The following is a 5882-nucleotide window of genomic DNA, read 5'->3' on the forward strand; positions in this document are numbered from 1 at the left end:
TTAATTCATCTAATCAGGGGGAAGCAGCTCATTCACAAATGTGCACAAACACACAGCAAATACTTCATGGTTACCAAGCGAGCGCACACGCAGCACCGTCAAAGAGTTGGCATGCGAGGGAGAACACGTTCACAAACACGCAAAGAACAATAACCCTCGCAATGATCACGTGTGCTGTCCAAATACCTCAAATGCATCGTTCAGTTCCATGATTATCACATGTGACACGATGACACCGGCTGCATGTGTATGTGAAACATTTCGGCTCAAGTAGCTTCCTTTTCAGAGGGCTGAGGAAGATAAAGAAATTATGTTTGACAATGATCAACTTCACCTGTGCTCAGGAATAAAACGCGTCGATTCAAGACTGAAAAGTTCTAGAACAAATTGTGCCGCATAGGAATTTTTTTTTGCCTGAGGCGACACAGTCCATCATGAATATTTTCCTCCCCTCATGACGACGCTGAGAAGTAATGCGGTGAAACAGGAGTCTCGAGACCACACCTCGATTCTGACTCCAACTCGCAGCCCTTAGCAGTATCCTGGTTTTACATTTGAAAGGCATCTTCAGGAGCACCTGAAACCTCCACGTTTTGCTTCACCTGTAGACTGATCGAGGGTGCTGCTGATGGTTTTTCAGGTTTCAAGTTGCAATCGATCACCAACAACAACCAGCTGTGGCCGTAGTTACACTACAAGTGGTTTTAATTTCCTGTGAGATGTAAAAATTCATCACGCAAAGCACAATAGCCGTGGAGAGAGGAGACCCTCTTAACTGTGTAACCTCCTCACTCATTGTTATAACTTTATAACACAACAATTAATGACCCACAACTAACTCTCTTTGACAAGGTCCGATGCAGCGCAAATGACAGGAAGAGCAAGCGGTGGAGGAACTTTACTAAACAATCCAGCTATGCGAGGATATGGACCCGCTAGAGACAGTCGGGAAAGACTAACTAGCAGGACCACAGCAGAGCAGCGTGTGGCCCGAGTGGACCGACCCATGCTCGTGGAAAAACCCCGATAGAAACAGGTAACTTGGCCGCAAACGAGACCATAGAAACAGAAGCGCTCACATCTGTTTCCTCTTGCTCTCCCTCTCTTCAGTGTGCATTTGGTTCAAAGACGCTTAAAAGTCAATATGATTAAAGACAATTTTGATCAACAACAAAGAAACCCTGTCGACCGAATGCTGCCACTGTCCGACCAGAGTTCAACGCAGGATGGAGAGTCACAAACAAACATCAGCTGACGAGAGCGGACACGTTCAGATCAACCGTGACGCAGCGTCCGACTGAACAGGTTACAGTAAAAGTCTAAACACCTCCGCTAGCTGGCCGACGCACCTGAACAGACCAAAGTAGCGGCTTTAAGCGACCGATATTGTTCCCCTTTTTGCAAGCGGAGCTAAAATAAAATGCCCGCTGCACTTTACATGGTTACGAGGAAGGTGAAGAGCAATGCAGTTATTTTGGGTCCCAGGAGACTGGGAGATGGTGAGGCGAATAATGTTGTGCCAAGCAGTTTCTGCAGGATGTGTGTGTTTGTGTGTGGGTGTGCGGAGGATGTGTAGGCAGATTTGGGGGGTGTTTCACACTACCTGGCCATTATATAAAGCTCCCACTCTCGGTGAGAGGGCTCTGTACTGAGTGCCAACTCCCTCCCCATCCTCCTCCCCTCTCTGTCCTCCCATCCCCCCACCTCTTAGCCTTCCAGCTACTCTGACTCAGGCTAAACTCCGAAATACCTCCGCCTGTTGTTTTCTCTCCCTCCTGCCTCTGTGGTATCGGTGCGCACTGTGGATCAAAACACAAGACGGAGAGTCCGGGACTTAAATACGGATCGAGCTGTTCCTTTCCCCCCCTCAAAGCAGGATCAGTCACTGCAGCCCAGCTGCACCGGGTTCACAATGATTTCTCTTTGAGTCATTAGCACGTTAAATGCTGTGCCATCGCACACCCGAGGCTACAGAGGTCTAGTCCCAGCCTGCCACGCGCAGATGGTGGATCTGAAACCCGTCCCCCTTCGATGCTGAACGCCACGAATATGGGATGATAGGGGAGGTTTGTAATCTGTTGCCAAACCAGCGCAGGTACATGCTGCTGGTAGAGACCAAACAACACAGACCTGCTGAAAGAAACTCTGACTAACAAGTGCGATGGAAAAGTGGCACAAACTGTTAGACACCTGTTAGATTATCACTGACCTGAGGACAAAGACATTGGACACTAAAGCCTCACTGCACTGTTCTGGTGAGAAAGTAGGAAGACACCCATTCACTCGTCCTCTGCACGCTTTTAATCCTGCAGGGTTGGCGGAGGTCTGCAGGCCGTGCAGCAAACATGTTGCGGGTATAAAGAGTAAAGAGATCCCCTGTTATCAGTAGCGTGGCCTCTCTGATGTTGAGCAACATGTCAGGACCGAATGGGAACTGCAATTGCTTTTGCAGGAGTCCAGTCCTGAGCTTCGTTAAGCGAAACAAGGACACCTAGACGGGCGGACCGGGCCGGTCTGTGCTGAATAAAAACTCTCCCAATTCAATTTCTACTCTGCCTCACATCTCACGACAGCTGCATGATGAGAAGAAAAACATGCCGTAATTAGTTTTTGCAGCAATCACAACTGTGATGCAGAGAAAACTATTAAACATGACAAACGGGAACAAAAGATACATTACACCGCAATGCTTTCATCAGCTTCTGGTCGCCGGAACTGAAAACACATATTCCACTGTGAGTCACCTTATATTTTGAGTAATTAAGACACTATAGGGTCGTATGTCAGCTAAAACACACCGACACATATGCAGCGTTGTCTGGGTCCGACTGTGCCGTCAATATTTGAATGCAACAAATATTACATATTGCATTACATTGCAGTCATTTAGCAGACGCAAAGTGTATTCAACATCGGTTTTCGAGCGAACTAGTCACCAGAAGTAATAAGTGCATGTCCAACAAACGAATGCAAGAAGTGCCACAAACTAATATGAAAACAAGAAGTGCAATAAGCTAGTATGAATACAATAGATGCTAGGTAAGTGCTAAGCCGAAGGCTACGGGTAGGCCTTCTTGAAGAGGTGAGTTTTCAGCCTGATGAAAGATGGGCAGCGACTCTGCCGTCCTGAGGTCAGTGGGGAGTTCATTCCACCACTGAGGGGCCAGGACAGAAAACAGCCGCGACCGGGTCGATCGGCCGCAGGGACCTCTGAGCGATGGGGCAACCAGTCTCCCCGAGGTAGCAGAGCGAAGAGGTCGGGAGGGGGTGTAGGGCTTGACCATGGCCTGGAGATAGGAAGGAGCTGTTCCTTTCCCTGCCCTGTAGGCTAGCACCAGAGTCTTCAACTGGATGCAGGCTCTTACAGGTAGCCAGTTTAGAGAACGGAGAAGGCAAGACCAATAATTGGTTGCCAATTTCTCAAAATGGTTTCATCACTTATGAAATGATCAAAAAAAACATTTCCCTGTATTTGTAGGTAAATCATCAGCTTTATTGTGATGAGTATTAGTGTTGTGACTGTCAGCTTAACAGGCATGCGTTTTAAACAAACATTAACTCTAAATTAAAGATATTCATTGATACTTGCAAGTGTTAATAGTAACGAGCTGTACGGCAGACGACAGGCTGCTGCACAGCCTGAAATAGTTCTGCAGCTCTTTGAAAACTGGAAAAGTCACTTCTGAAAATACTTTGCCTCTGAGGCAAAACTATTGATTGACAGTAATGATATTTTACTACAATGGTAAATTGTTTGATAATGACTTACAACTGTATAAAAAATTGACACTTCTAGTGACAGTAAGAGGTATCGTAATGCACACCAGTGCTTCATACACGCTTATTTTAGACACGACTATTCTTTTGTAATTCAGCAAAATAGACCAAACTAGTAACATTTATCAGTTTTAAATATTATCTTGACCTAAATGTGACTTCTATGGCTCTCCGAGCATTATCTCGCCTTCCTTTACTCCACTGTCACTGCACACACTGAACTAATGGACGAGTCAAAGAAAACAAAGCCACAATCGTAGGAAATCAATTCATTATGATCACGGACGCTGTTGTGGTTTGGTTCCCTACAATCATCTGCTGGTATCACACAGAGCTCATAACCTATTGTGTATAAAAAACACCTTTATTTACCGAGCACCACAACGTTTTCTTTTACTCTATCCTTCAAGGTCAGAACATACAAAGCTGAGGCATGTTCCGCTGGGGGCAGGCTACTTCCTGGAGAATAAAGAGCGTTTGGTGAATCAGTGTCTTAAGCTGCCTTCCCTCAGGTCACAGGTCGCTAGCAAGGCCACGGTGTGCGCTCACTTCTATTATTAACCATTAACCCTTTCAGGACTCTTTTCCAGTCTGCGTCATTTTCCCAGAGATTCACAAACACTCTGTCGACCGGAGACGAAGCACTGTGGGGCTGCAGGTGTCGTGACGTTAAATGAGGGAACCTCTCGCCAAGAAAGACTAAAACCTGATGGAGGCACAAGTGTCTTTCTATTCTTTCGATGTATTTTTCATTTATCTTCAAACGTAAGACAAAATACTTCTATATCTCAAAGTGACAGATACATTTGATGTGTTAAGACAGCATCTCCCTTTAGTCCTTGTTGTTTCCTTGAGACCTTTACCTGCATTTAGGCGGTTACATCTGGACAAACACCCCAGAACACACACATAACCAGTGATGCCAGCCAGACCGTCCATTAAGTGACTGTAAATTAAGAAATCTGATGACAATATGTCTATTTTTATCCCTCTTGATTCACACTAAAAACCTCTCCGATAGTCCCACATTCAAACAACGAACAGTGAAAGGCCCGTCTCTCTTCCTCCGGTTGGAAACATGGTCGAGCTTCAGACTGCTGCCTGCCCATGTCTGTCTCAAATGTGACATGTTTCCACGACAACGGGAACAAAATCGCCACAGGAGTGAAGAAACGGCTCCATCGCGCCGAAAGACGAACAGAAGTCAGTGGCTGCAGACGAGACGTGCTCTCACGAGGGCAAAAATATCCAACAATAAGAGCTCAAATGCGGCTGAACAAACCCGGCTGAGCATATAGAATACATATATGTACATATATATATGTACATACATGTATATATATATAATGCAGCGTGGTGTGAAGTGTGAAAGCACGTTTCATATCTTTCTCCGGCAGCCTGTCTGATAAACTTCACTAACTGCAGAGAACGAGGAAAAAGGCAATAAACTCTCTACAAACAAGTCCGTTCAACGCTGGAGACCTCAGACGAGACATCTGCAACATCTGCATCACGGTTCACATTGTGAGCTTTTTACATTCTGCTATTCAGTGTCATACATCCACCGATCATCATCTGTCTGATTTCTACATTTCCAGTACTTCCTTTTTTGTCTGAGATGACACAAAATCGAACTCTTAATCGCCAAGAATGAGCTTTAAATACACCGACGGTTATCGCTCACTCCGGCGACGTCTAATTCTCCTTAAACTGGAAATGAACTGCACTGATAATGACAATGACAAACAGAGCAATAGGCAGGTATTTGAAAGGATGTAGGGGAGCAGAGACGAGGGCCTGTATCATTAGGGATTAACCTCGCCACAGGCTCTACAAATAGACTGTCTCCACCTATAAGCCGCCAGCGCACAGACGCTTATTTGTAATGCCAGGTTGCTGCTGCAGCAGCTCCACAGAAGAGAGAAGACAGTTCAAAGGAGAGAGAAGACTCCTTTGAAACGAAATGCGATGCAACACGGACACATTTTTTTTTTGGGGGGGGGGGGGGGGGGGTGGGGGGCTGGCAACATCAGAGGCTTTCATAAATAAACTGGCAAAAAAAAAGAGTCAGACAACCAAATACACAAACTCCCATCGTCAATGAT

Source organism: Melanostigma gelatinosum (genome assembly GCF_949748355.1).
Source record: "Melanostigma gelatinosum genome assembly, chromosome: 2".
Classification (NCBI taxonomy): Eukaryota; Metazoa; Chordata; class Actinopteri; order Perciformes; family Zoarcidae; genus Melanostigma; species Melanostigma gelatinosum.